This window comes from Pogona vitticeps, chromosome 2, assembly GCF_051106095.1.
Source record: "Pogona vitticeps strain Pit_001003342236 chromosome 2, PviZW2.1, whole genome shotgun sequence".
NCBI lineage: Eukaryota > Metazoa > Chordata > Lepidosauria > Squamata > Agamidae > Pogona > Pogona vitticeps.
The window spans coordinates 270,025,269-270,039,241 of record NC_135784.1 but is presented as its reverse complement, the minus strand read 5'-3'; the positions used below and the strand labels follow the sequence as shown (position 1 = coordinate 270,039,241).

The following is a 13,973-nucleotide window of genomic DNA, read 5'->3' as shown; positions in this document are numbered from 1 at the left end:
AGGCCAAATCCTGCTTAGCTTCTAGGCACAAGACATGTCCAGTATAACTATGCACAAATGGCCTTTGGAAATTCTCAATTCTCTTTGTGGGAAGAGAGATAGGGGTGAGACCATTTCAGATAATTTCTCCTAGAGAAAGAGGACATCTCCAACATTTTTGCAGGTCAGTTTCACTTTTAGCAGTGCTTATAACATACCTTTATTCAGCCCACTTCACCCCATGGATTCATTTCATTTCATTTTACTAACATTGACTCTGGAAACGGGACCAACAGCCATTGTGGACAACATTTTGCTTCTTCCTCTATGACTGTTGGGAGTTTTTGCAACCTTGCATGCTGCCTCTAGTGGGTTTGGTTGGGAGGGACATTTCTGGGCTGGGGTGACTTCAATCTATCCAGCACTAACCAGTTGTTCTCTCCTGCCTCTGAATTAAAGGAGAAACCGGTCTCTCTGCTCAGTATTTTTCCCATCTGTTGAAGTCTGTTGCAGAAAGCAGTAGTCATCTTTGTCAGTTTGCTGTCTGATCTGTTCAACTGTAAGTAAAGAAATCTCTCTTTTAATTCATCTACCAATGTCTCAGAGTGAGTTGTTGAGACTGTAAATGCCAGCTTAATAATAATAATAATAAAAGAGGTGGATTACTCTGGGAATTTGAAGCTATTCTGTTCTGTAAATCCCTGCACTTCTGCTAGTCAGCTGGAGGAATTTAACCAGAAATTCAAAACTCTGCAACAATGCCTCCTACCAATAGTAGGGCATTGTGGTGACGATTATGGGCTAGCAGCAGCCATAAAAACAGTGGGGATATTTTGGAAATTATTCTGTGAAGTGAGCTACCCTTGAGATAAAACAAAAAAGAAAGTTATTAGAACCGTGTCTTCTGAGAAATCTTGGTGAGTACTTGGCTCAACTCAAGGTTTACTACTTTCTTCACGGCTCTCAAATGTTGTGTTTTGGAGGTGCCATTGTAGATGCATTTTATGTCTACTGTAAATAGTTATAGTATAGTTCCTTCGCTATATGATCTCATAACTCAGAGCTGGACGGGACCCCATGGATCATTGAGTCTAACCCCTCTTACGGAGAATCAAACCTCCTACCTCAGGTTCCACAGCCAGAAACTCAAACCAGTGAGTTATGTGTCCTATACTAGGTGTGAGGAAGGGCAGTGTTGTGTTTTCTTCAGGAAAAGAGAAAGCTCTTACTGTCCCATAATCTGTCCTTTGGCTCTATTTTTGAGTTTACTCTAGTACTGCAGAAGTGGTGAAGGGTGTTCCATTTGTTTTTTTCTTTCAATCACTCATCTCTTCATCACTCTGCAGCTCCTCTGGCTGGCCACAGTTCCTGACTGGAAAAGGACCTGCAGAAGTTGAAGGTGTTACCTTTTGACTTCCCCATTGGGGTTTAACAGAAATGTGAGAATTGTAGAGTGGGGGAGGGGGAGAACTGCTAATTGTCATAGAGATGGTTGTGCTGTGAAAGGCAGGACACGTACATATGCTGCTCACCTGCCTCATATCTAAGATAAGCACAAGAATCTGGAACCTTGCCAATGAAAATGTTTCTGAAGTTTCTCTTCCTTTGAAACTCTTTTTGAAAAGAATGTCTGTTCTGTCGTATTAAATGAGAGTGGTAAAATTCTCAAGGGGGATTTTTTTTGACATAGCACTAATTTCCAATGCCATGGGGGATCGAGAGTGTGATCTGAACTGAGGTAAACTGAAGTCTTTTGTGCAATTTTTTCCTTATTCATTTCTAAATTGTTCACTTCTGCCCTTACACAAAAACTCCTTGCATGTTACATTCATTCTGTTCCTGCTGAGTAATTCTGCCATCTGAAAGACATTCTGTTTTACAAATATATGTCTAAAATCCGGAAATCAGTTTGTGGCTGCTTAACCAGAGGCTCCGTCAGTCTCCAGTGAAGCAAAACCTGTTACAAATGTTCGAGAGTTATATGTCTCTTTAAAAAAACCCCAAAAAACATCACCCACCAACAGAGTGACAGCAATTGGCTTGCTGAGTTGCCCATTTCAACATCCTTGATCAGGTCTTTGAGATCAATAGGGCAGCCACATTTGAAAACTGGCAAGATTCTGAATTTACTACCAAAGGATAGAGCTATGATCTTTAATTAATTTAATTTGCTTTAAGTAGATGTTTAGTCTTAGAGCCAAGTTTTGCAGGAGCAGATGGATGATTTGGCATCTTCAGCAGCCACAGAATAACATTTGGACATTCCTCCGAATGCATTGGACATCTTAAACAAAAGCAGAAGCTTGCATTATTGAAACATGTCCTTTGTTGAGGACCACAGAGGGCCAGATATGGATATTGAAAAGTAAAATCAGATTGCTGTTTCAAAAAATTGCTGAATTGCTTTACAACTCAATATAATTAGCATCATCCTAGTTATGTTGATAGCTAATAACTGCATCTATCATATTTAGTCCATGTGTAGGTTTCAACTCCATATGTACTTGCTGCTCCTAACAATGGCTTCTTAAGGAGCCCTTTGTTTTATATGTCATGGTCATATTTCCCTGCCTCTGCCCACTGCCTGCTTTACTGAGTTACACTCAGGAACTACCACAAGAACCTAGGAAGCTACCCAATTACTGACTCAGATCTTCATCTGTCTCACACAGTGCAGTCAACTCTGACTGGCAACAGCTTTCTCAGTTTTAGTCAAGATTCTTTCCTAGCCCTCTTTGAAGATTAAGTATTTAGTTCTGAACACATCAATTCAAACAAAGAAAAAACCAGTTCAACAATTTTTTTTAAAAAAATACAGTAGTTGAAAGCAACAATTGCAAGTATCATAGAAATATTTAAAAAATGCCAATTTTGACTGATTTGTAATGTTTTAGTGACCTATTAAGGTATTGCCCGAACTTGGACTTTGCAAGTATTACAGAAAAATTAAGGTCCTCTCATAAAGATCTCTTCACGGTGAGACTGTAAGCAGAATCTCATTGGTGTTCATGTAACTTGATGTGGCTAATTTCAGCTAATTGAGAAGGTGTCAGAGCTAGCCTTCCATCATGTGCCTGGATACATGCCTAATTGTTCAACCTACATGTATCGCTAAGATGAACATGATAAAGGACAAAAATGGGAGAGACCTCAGAGAAGCAGAAGACATCAAGAAGAGGTGGCAAGAATACACAGAGGAATTATACCAGAAAGATCTGGATATCCCAGACAACCCAGATAATGTGGTTGCTGACCTTGAGCCAGACATCCTGGAGAGTGAAGTCAAGTGGGCGTTAGAAAGCTTGTCTAACAACAAGGCCAGTGGAGGTGATGGCATTCCAGTTGAACTATTTAAAATCTTAAAAGATGACGCTGTTAAGGTGCTACATTCAATATGCCAGCAAGTTTGGAAAACTCAACAGTGGCCAGAAGACTGGAAAAGAACAATCTACATCCCAATCCCAAAGAAGGGCAGTGCCAAAGAATGCTCCAACTACCGTACAATTGCACTCATTTCACACGCTAGCAAGGTTATGCTCAAAATCCTCCAAGGTAGGCTTCAACAGTATGTGGACCGAGAACTCCCAGAGGTACAAGCTGGATTCTGAAGGGGCAGAGGAACTAGAGACCAAATTGATAACATGCGCTGGATTATAGAGAAAGCCAGAGAGTTCCAGAAAAATATCTACTTCTGCTTCATTGACTAGGCAAAAGCCTTTGACTATGTGGACCACAGCAAACTATGGCAGGTCCTTAAAGAAATGGGAGTGCCTGACCACCTTGTCTATATCCTGAGAAACCTATATGTGGGACAGGAAGCAACAGTTAGAACTGGATACAGAACAATTGATCGGTTCAAAATTGGGAAAAGAGTACGACAAGGCTGTATATTGTCCCCTGCTTATTCAACTTATATGCAGAATACATTATGCGAAAGGCTGGACTGGAGGAATCCCAAGCCGGAATTAAGATTGCCGGAAGAAATATCATCAACCTCCGATTTGCAGATGATACCACTCTGATGGCAGAAACTGAGGAGGAATTAAGGAACCTTGTAATGAGGGTGAAAAAGGAGAGTGCAAAAAACGGTCTGAAGCTCAACATCAAAAAAGTTAAGATCATGGCCACTGGTTGCATCACCTCCTGGCAAATAGAAGAAGGGAAAGATATGGAGGCAGTGACAGATTTTACTTTCTTGGGCTCCATGATCACTGCACATGGAGACAGCAGCCACGAAATTAAAAGACGCTTGCTTCTTGAGAGGAAAGCGATGACAAACCTTGACAGCATCCTAAAAAGCAGAGACATCACCTTGCCAGTCCGCATAATCAAAGCTATGGTTTTTCCTGTAGTGATGTATGGAAGTGAGAGCTGGACCATAAAGAAAGCTGATCGCCGAAGAATTGATGCTTTTGAATTGTGGTGTTGGAGGAGGCTCTTGAGAGTCCCCTGGACTGCAAGGAGAACTAACCTATCCATTCTAAAGGAAATCAACCTTGAGTGCTCACTGGAAGGACAGATCCTGAAGCTGAGGCTCCAATACTTTGGCCATCTCATGAGAAGAGAAGACTCCTTGGAAAAGACGTTGATGTTAGGAAAGTGTGAAGGCAAGAGGAGAAGGGGATGACAGAGGATGAGATGGTTGGACAATGTCATCAAAGCTACCAGAATGAATTTGACCCAACTCCGGGAGGCAGTGGAAGATAGGAGGGCTTGGCGTGCTCTGGTCCATGGGGTCACGAAGAGTCGGACATGACTAAACGGCTAACGACGACGACATGTACCGCTACACCTCACTAATAAGCTGCAGTTAGCTGCAGAATGTTACACACACCATGGAGAATTCTGAGAGACCATTTGCACATAGCTATGGTTGTTACATAGTTGGGTCATTTTTTTCAATGTTCTTAAAAATCCTGATTGGCTTTGCCCTTAGACTACAGTGCTAGGTAGAAGGAACAAAGCACAAAGGGATTCAATTTGTTTGGACGCAAAAGCAAATGTCTTCCATCTCTCAAATCTTACTTTTCAGCAGGCTGCCACAAAATGTCTTCCTGTGTGAGGCAAACATGGCTTGCCCCCTCACAACAATGTCATGTAGATATACCAAATGGTTTGGCAGCGGACTCTTACTTCAGCACTGGCTGCCTCTGCTGCATGGGTGGGCAGCAGACCGACATGTTGGGAAGTGAGGGAGGCTCTGTGATCCACCATCAGTTGTGTTTTCCAACATTTTACCACTTTGCCTCCCAAAGTGTGCTGTCTGAGATAGCTGCTTCATTCTGCTTAGTACCTGAGTCTGAGCCTGCTTTTCTGGATGTTTTCTGCTCCAAAATGGCTTTTCATTGGTTCCAGTAATTGTCACATCATCTTAAGAGATCAAAATATCTCTTATGCAAGCTACAGAGAAACAGTGAGCATTGGGACTCAATACTAGAGTGGAAAATTTATCCCTTTCTTAGTTTAGTCTGGTCATGGGAAGACCATTGTTTTAAAATGGGTATTAAGATGGGATGAACCCTTGCTTGATGCCATTGAGAGATTTCTGTTGGAGTTTTTGTTTGCAACCTCACATGCTATCTGTAGTTTATGTTTCTGGGGGAGACTTTTCTGGGATGAGACAATAATTTTGGAAGTCACTCAGTATTAGGGTTGCCATATATGAGTACCTAAAGCGCTGGGCCTAATGGATAAACCTACCAATTTTGGATTCTCCCACACTGAACTCTTGAGTCCTTTCCATTCTGCATATAAAGAAATCTGAGGAACTTGGGAAAATTCTTATGTAAAATGGACAGAATTGAATTTCCCCCCCATCACTGGGGGGGGGACATAAGGATGGAGAAGGCAGGGATAACGGTTCATTGTATATGTGTGAGGTGGTGAGGAAAGGAAGAGACCATGCAAATCTGGAGTCTGGGGCTTGAAACACCATCTTGTCACTGCTCTCAGCATATTATATTCCGTGTTCTTATAAGTAACTTTACAAGCTCTTACTAGAACCAGCTCTTCTCACATTTCCTGGCACATATGCAGCATGTTGGCACAGTTAGAGATATGATCCATGATCATCAAAGAATTGAAAATGAGACAAATATTGGATGAAATACTGAAGCTAAATTCTGCCCCTCTCTTTTGCAGAGTCTTCCTGTTGGAATTGACTGAATTCCCCATGAATTAGCATCAGGATCTTTTCCGTTAACTTCAGCCTGTTCCTCGCCTCCCCCGCCCCTCTCCTTCTTTCTAAGCGCTTTGCAAGATTGGCATTATCCCGTAGTAGTGTCACAGCCTGCAGTCATTTAATGCCTCTTCTTGTGGGGTCAGGATTCCACGCCCAAGTGCATTTAGCAGGTCAGTACAGTAATTTTAAATGTCTTTCTTTCAATCTTTTGCCATCTTCAATTATACCTTTCCACCCTACTATTTGTGTAATTTTCTTCTGTCTGAAGTCTCTTTACTGTTGTTCTCTATTGCACAGCATGACAAATTACCCATCAAGCTATATCTTTTCAGCCCAGAAATGTGCAGCAACACAGAGTCATGGCATTATCACATGTTGTGCACTTTATTTCCTTACGGTTCATTCAAGTGTGTCACATTATTTCCCTGCTTCCTTTTTGTCATCACACAGATTAACCATTTTATCGGCGATAAACTTTGGAAACAATTAGAAACTCATTACAGGGGGAGCCATGAACAAATGCCTCCTCCAGCCTGTGCGGTGTATACTTTCCCTTATCATTGTGGCCCAAAACAATACAAAACAAAAGGAACACATACGTACAAAGTGAGGGCCATGTATCCCTAGCCTTTTGAGAAGGACTTTAGAAAAGTAAATGCTTTAGTCCTGATTACAAACCCGAGTAACCTTGGCAGTGGGCAAGACAAATGTGTTGTGCCCAGCCACTCAACAAATTAACTTCAAGATACTATTCCATCTGACAGGGAGCACAAAACTCTTGTGGGAAAAAAACTTTCAGGACCAGATGTGTTCTTGACATGTGGTTCCTTTTCTGTCCTTTCCTTCAGCCACAACTCAGTACTAAGAATTCTGCAGTGTTTACCAAGAGAGTTGAGAAACGTAGCTAGCTTTTGACCAAAGAGATATAGTGAGATGAACAGGGGAGAATCAGCTGGATTACAGGTAGACATTTTAGAAAGAGCAGTTAATGCCACAAGCCCGCACATCTCTACTAAGAACTATGTCTTATCTAGTTCAAGTGCACTTAGCCCAAGTAAGTAGGTAAATAGGTGATCTCATGTTTTCCAGAGGGCATCATGTATGCACCTGAAATTGACTTTGGGAAAGTTGTATGTTGTCAGCCAACACTTCCAGAATCTTCCAGCTAATGTTCTGGGTGATGGAATTTTTTAAAAACCCAAGAAACTAATGTTTCCAGGCTCTGATCTTGCAACATCATGAAAAATAACAAGCGTGCTGACTCCTTATGTTTTCATGCTCAAACGGTCCATTTCATTACCTGCATGAGGTGTTATGTTGAGCTACATGTATAGGTAAATCTCATGGAAGGAATTGTGAAGCATAAGGTTGAAAAGAAGAGGAATGCCTAAAGTCCAGATAGTGATGATTGTCTTCTTACTAGCACCCATCATGAAACAGTATTTCTCTCTTGTACACCTCTTCCATTTTGCAGAATCTTTATATTCCAGAAATGGGATTTTTGATGAGATTTTATGAGGCTATGAAAATATCAATAGCCATTACTCAAGATGGATAATTATTCTGTCCTCCATATGTCTGTTCCTGGCGTACATGACTAGAAAGGTGCTCTTCTATTGTCTTGCCCAGGGCCATCTGGTTTATCTCTGTGTAAACAGAATGATGGGCTAGATAGGTCTTTGAACTGATGCAGCCAGACTCTTGATATAATGACCCAGAATTTATGGACAGAATCAATGGACAGAATCAATTTATAGACAGAATTATGGACAGGATGTTAGCAAGCAAGGGATCCAATCAACTATAAGTAGCTTTGTTGTGGATATGGTGGGGACTGATAGGTCTTGTACCCTGGTTGCTGAAAGATGGGGAAAGCAGAATCACTCCTCTCAAGAGTTCTCACTACGTATCCTGAGTAGATCTGCTACACCACAAGTTCACTTCACATAATGAAAAGCAAGCAGTAACCTCAATCCATGCAGATATACATGACACCAACTGTAGGTCTTGAATAGGAACAAGTCATCAGCCAATAGTATGTCAATGAAGCTTCAGTTTGTGACACTTAGGGGCCAGATAAAAGTAGCTCAAAAAAGGAACACTGCATTCAACCTGAAAGACAACACAGTAGTGCTACTTTTTGGTGGGTGGGTCTGTTAAAGCATCTGCATCATAAGAACTACCTAGTCCATTCCAACCTTTTGTACTCACCATAATGTTACCCAGATCTTATTAGATGTATATATGGTGATATAAAATATGGTGAACAATACCAGCTGTTTAATAGAATTGTATCTTGAGTCTGTGTTCCAAAATTCTTGAGATAACTGATTTGTGATGAACAGAATGGAGAGTGATTGATTAAAAGCATCAGCCTAAATCTTATAAATATTTTCAAAAGTGAGTTTGTGATGTTTATCCCAAATGTTTTCTGAATAAAAAGTGCTGAAAACATGAAATGTTTGCATGGATACCATTGTTTTCCTAGGTTAATAGGAGATCAGTAATTCCAATCAATAATTGGAAATTCAATAATTTCAGTAACTGAGTTAGTTATATCCCAGAATTGGTTTGTCAAGATCCCTGTTAGACCAGCTGGTAATTAGGTGTTAGTAATGCCTGATTATTAGAGGGACATGGCGGCACTGCGGGTTAAACACAGAAGCCTCTGTGCTGCAAGGTCAGAAGACCTGCAGTTGTAAGATTGAATCCACACGATGGAGTGAGCCCCCGTTGCTTGTCCCAGCTCCTGCCAACCTAGCAGTTCAAAAGCATGCAAAATGCACAATGCGAGTAGATAAATAGGTATCAGATAAATAGGTATCACCTCGGTGGAAAGGTAACAGCATTCCGTGCCTAATCGCGCTGGCCACATGACCACAGAAGATTGTCCTCGGACAAATGCTAGCTCTATGGGTTGGAAACGGAAATGAGACTGCCCCCTAGAGTTGGACACGACTGGACAAATTGTCAAGGGGAACCTTTACCTTTACCTTAATGCCTGATCATACACACTTGGTTAACTTTTCTGTGTAGTATATAAACTACAATTATTTTAACTTAATTTATTTTAGTGCCTCCACGTAGGGGGCTCAAGGTATCTCACTGAATTAAAAATATAGTAAACATAATTAAGAAACCCATAAATATAATATTAAAAACAATCAAACAGATAACATTATTAAAAACTGCAATTTAAAATAACCTTTAAACCATATTCCACTGAATTCAGAAAACAGAGCATTCCATAATGAACCCCCCCCCCATTTCCCAGTCAATTAAAAGCTTGCATAAAAGGGAAGCTCTTTGTTTGTCAGTAGAAGGGACAGAGGTAGGGGGCCAACTGAACTTCCAGGAGGACTACATTCCACAGTCTAGGCACAGCCACTGAAAAGGCCTTCTCTCATGTCATTGCCAAATGAAGCTGTGAAGGTGATGGGACAGAGAAAAGTGACTTTGCAGAAGATCTTAAAAGCCAAGGAACCTGGACCCCAGCATATAGGACATTGCAGTAATCCAAGCAGGATATAACTAAGACATATATCTCTGTAGCCAGATCAGACATCTTAAGGAATGGGAATGCAAACTGGAATGTAAGACCCTAACTTATCCGAGTGGTTTCATATAATTATTCAATAGCATGGGGAAAAGAACTGAACTCTGGCCAAGATGTTAAATAGGGTTCCCCCACCTCACCTTTGCATCACTTTCTGAGCTCAGCCATTCAAGGAAGGAGTGCAAATACCATGAAATGGTGCTTCTAAGATGCATCTGAGAGAGATGGCCCAAAATATCATCCTTGGTGGTATTAAAAGCTGCTTAGAGATCGAGCACAAGCAGCAAGATCATACTAATCTCTGGCATAAATCATCCACCAGGGTGATCAAAGACATCTCTATCCTATAACCTGGCCTGAAGCCAGGTTGAAATGGGTCTTAATAATCCACTTCAGCCAGCAACACACTCTAGTACCTTGCCCCAAAATGGGGCAAGCATGGTCTGATGGTGACTGACTTGGTGTTAGTCCCCTTGTCATGGGGCACTCCCCCCTCTCAGGGAGCATGGACCTATTTCTATGGTCCGCCCTCGAAGGTTATATTGAGATTCCACGATACCATGAGAGGGATTCCAGCTGAACTGTCTGGCGCTCCTGTTGAAGCTCTGGTGGATGGCTGGCTTGCCGCTGCCACTAGGGCTGTAGACACGATCGTTCCTAAATGCCCTCTCAGGCACAGAGCTCGGCCAGAGTCCTGGTATAATTGGGATCTATGAGCAATGAAGCGAATCAGGAGAAGGCTAGAGTGCATTTGGAGGGATGAACCGACGGATTATAATATGATAGCTGTCAGGATCGCAACTAACCGTTACCTGGCTAAGGTAAGGGCTGCTAAATGATCACACTTCGCTGACCGGATAAGCAAAGCTTCCAATCAGCAGGCAGAACTTTTCCGTATGGTTCGCGATCTATCTGGAATTGGTCTGGGTGATGGGCCTCTCACTAATATCTCACCTGACCAATTTGCAGCATTTTAAAAATCAAAAGTGGAGAACATTCACCGTGATCTCTCTCCTTTTAAAAATACAATGGATCGAGCAGAGATATCCAGCGCTCCGCCTTGCCCGGTGATTCTTGATTTCTTTCAGCCGATGATACCAGACTTGGTGGACAAAGCGCTTGATCGCTGTTGGGCCACCACCTCCTTCCTTGTCCCTTGCTCGGCCTGGCTAATCAAAGCAGCCAGGCCTGCAACAACGGAATGGGCCACAGCAATAATTAATGGGTTTCTCCAAGAGGGCAAGATTCCTCTTGCCCTCAAGGAGACACTCATTAGGCCCATTAGGAAGAAACCAAATTTGGCGGCGGATGATATTGGAAATTATAGGCCCATTGCCAATTTTTTTTTTTTTCTTGAGCAAAGTGGTGGAGAGGGTGGTGGCAGACCAACTTCAGATGCTTTTGGATGAAACCAATGCCCTGGATCCATTTCAGCTGGGCTTCAGGCCACACTATGGCACAGAGACGGCACTGGTCGCAATGTTGGATGACCTGCTGAGGGAGATTGAAAGGAGCAATATGTCCTTGTTGGTCCTCCTCGATAGCTCAGCTGCCTTCGATACAGTTGACCGAGTTGGGAATTGGTGGCCTAGCGCTTGCCTGGCTCCGATCCTTCTTGGAGGACCGTCCTCAGAGAGTGCAGCTTGGGGAGAGTGTTTCGGCCCCATGGAGTCTCAACTGTGGGGTTCCGCAGGGGTCGATCATCTCCCCAATGCTGTTTAACATATATATGAGGCCGCTGGGTGGGGTCATCAGGGGGTGTGGGGCTTCGTGCCACCAGTATGCTGATGACACACAGCTTTACATCTCCGTTTCACCTACTTCAGTGGATGCCGTTCTGTCCCTTCAGCGCTGCCTGGAGACCGTACTGCAATGGATGCGGCTGAATGGGTTGATGCTGAACCCGGACAAGACGGAGGTCTTGAGGGTGGGTGGTTCCTCCATTAGCGGTTTGGGTGATTCCCTCTCTTTTGGGGGGATGACCCTTGCCGCAAAGAGCGAAGATCGCAGCTTGGGTACACTTCTGGACCCAGCGCTTACCATGGAAACCCAGGTGGCGTCAGTGGCCCTTCCGCCTACTTCATCTATGGCGGATCGCCCAGCTGCGACCGTATCTTTATGGGGGGGGGGCTCACCACTCTAGTCCATGCTCTCGCAATCTCGAGATCAGACCATTGTAATGCACTCTACATGGGGCTGCCTTTGAGGTTGATGCAGAAACTTCAAATGGTTCAGACTGTGGCAGCCAGGCTCCTTAGTGGGGTGAGGAAATATCAGCATATCTCCCCCACTCTGGCTGCTCTGCATTGGCTGCCCATTCGTTTCTGCGTCGACTTCAACGTGCTACTGATGACGTATAAAGCCCTAAACGGTTTGGAACCTTGATACCTGGCAGAGCGTCTTCTCCCACCTAGTTCTACCCAAATCATCTGACATAGCCAGCAGGGATGGCTGAGGGGCCTTACGCCAAGAGAGGCCCGGAAAGAAAGAACAAGAAACCGGGCCTTCTCAGCAGTGGCCCCTCGGCTCTGGAACAGCCTCCCAACAGAAATTCGTCTGGCTCCCTCGCTGGGCATTTTCAAAAGCCATTTAAAAACCTGGCTTTTCAGGCAGGCCTTCCCCTCCAGTCAATTAAACTGACCTTTACTTATTATTTTAATCACTCCATCTTGGCAAGGATTTATATAATTGTCAAAAATTTAATGTTTTAGATGTTTTTAGGATGCTGTTTGCTATGTTTTATGTTTGTAATGCCACTCCGAGTAGACTTTGTCTAGGGGGGCGGGGTACAAATCCAATAAAAGTAAAGAATATTGAGGACTGGTCAATAATTATACAATACAATGCAATGGGATTCAAGGAGGGCTTTCTTTAAGCATTGGTCTCATTACTGCCTCCTTTAGGCATGCTGCAAAATGGCATTCATCACTGCCTTTACCCCCCCCCTATATATATATATATATCACACATCACACATCACACATACATATGTTGGCAATGGCACTGGTCCAGTGTATGGGTGATGGCTCTCACACTCCAAAGAACCTGTCCACTCCCTCCGAATACATAACCTGAAACATGTCCATCTTCACAGGACAAACAGGAGACAAGCTTATATCTGCAGGACTTGTGTCAGCTGCAGCTTCTAAGTCAGAGTAGATCCCAGCAACTTTGTCTGCAGAATGCCTTGCCAAATCTTCCTAGTAGGCTTTCCCTTCGGCATCCATTCCAACAGACTACAAACTGTGCAGTTCATTTGTGGTCCACTAGGCTTCTGCCTATTTTTTCTTTTCTTTTACCACCCAACAATGGGTATTATAATCAGTATTTTAAAAAGAAGAAATAAAGCTTGGGTGATGTAAACCTTGTTAAGCTACAAATCTTCCAAAGAGTATAGGCTGAAAATAGTGTTTTGTTTTGTTTTTAAATGGCAATAGGTAGAAATAAATATCCAACACGTAGGGTGTTCAATTTCTGCCTGAGTGAAAGTGAGTACTGAATGGGCTGAGTGAGCCCTGGGGTAATGGGAGAAAAAAAGAAAAGCATGTAAATAATTTGGGTTGGGGGAAAAATAACACACTGGATTTGAGTGTGAGTGAAACTAATGGATTTCCAAGCCACATGATGCTTAGTAAATAAGCTGCTAGTCCTCATGATCAACATGTAGTAGTTAATTGATTCCCCACCCCACCCCTGCAGGCATATTGGAAGACTGGCCAGAGAAGAAGCAAAGGAAATTTTGTCTCAGGGAAAAGGTTATTAGGTACAAAGCAGCTGAAGGGCTTGGCTAAGAATATGAAAAGCACACTTGCATTAAATTACCCATTCTGCAATCTATGCAACTTATTCATTTTTCATCCTGTTGTCAGTCAGGTGAACTAGGTAGCTGCCAACATAGCTCCAGTACCTTCTCCCCATTGCTGTGCTTCATAAAGGAAGCATATAGTACAGCTGATTAACACAGTGATACAAGCTTTGCCACATAGATTGCATTATAAAAGGTTCCAAAAACTTGAAAATGTTGACAGTTGTTTTCAGCAAATGGTGGCTTGACTATAGCACTGTCAGTGTTGATGTCTTGTGCAAATGTAAAAGAGCAATATGACTAAGGCAAGCTTGTCCATGCTAGTTCTCAGCCAAGTTTTCAATCTCCCTGTGGCACTGAAAAGATTGCTCAGCTGTTGCAGATAATGCAAGAGTAGTGAGCAGATTTCTGCCACTTTAAAATAAAACAAAACAAATGCCTCCCCGCTGGGC

At 42.7% G+C, this 13,973-nt stretch overlaps 1 long non-coding RNA gene across 1 annotated transcript in view; it reads left to right on the top strand.

Annotated features, from left to right (window-relative positions):
* The window catches only part of LOC110073991 (uncharacterized), an 85,786-nt gene that overhangs the window by 39,721 nt on the left and 32,092 nt on the right, over window positions 1-13,973 (top strand). The window contains exons 5-6 of the long non-coding RNA XR_013542206.1: window positions 439-538; window positions 6,121-6,330. This is a non-coding gene — a long non-coding RNA (uncharacterized LOC110073991). The remainder of the gene's footprint in view (window positions 1-438; window positions 539-6,120; window positions 6,331-13,973) is intronic.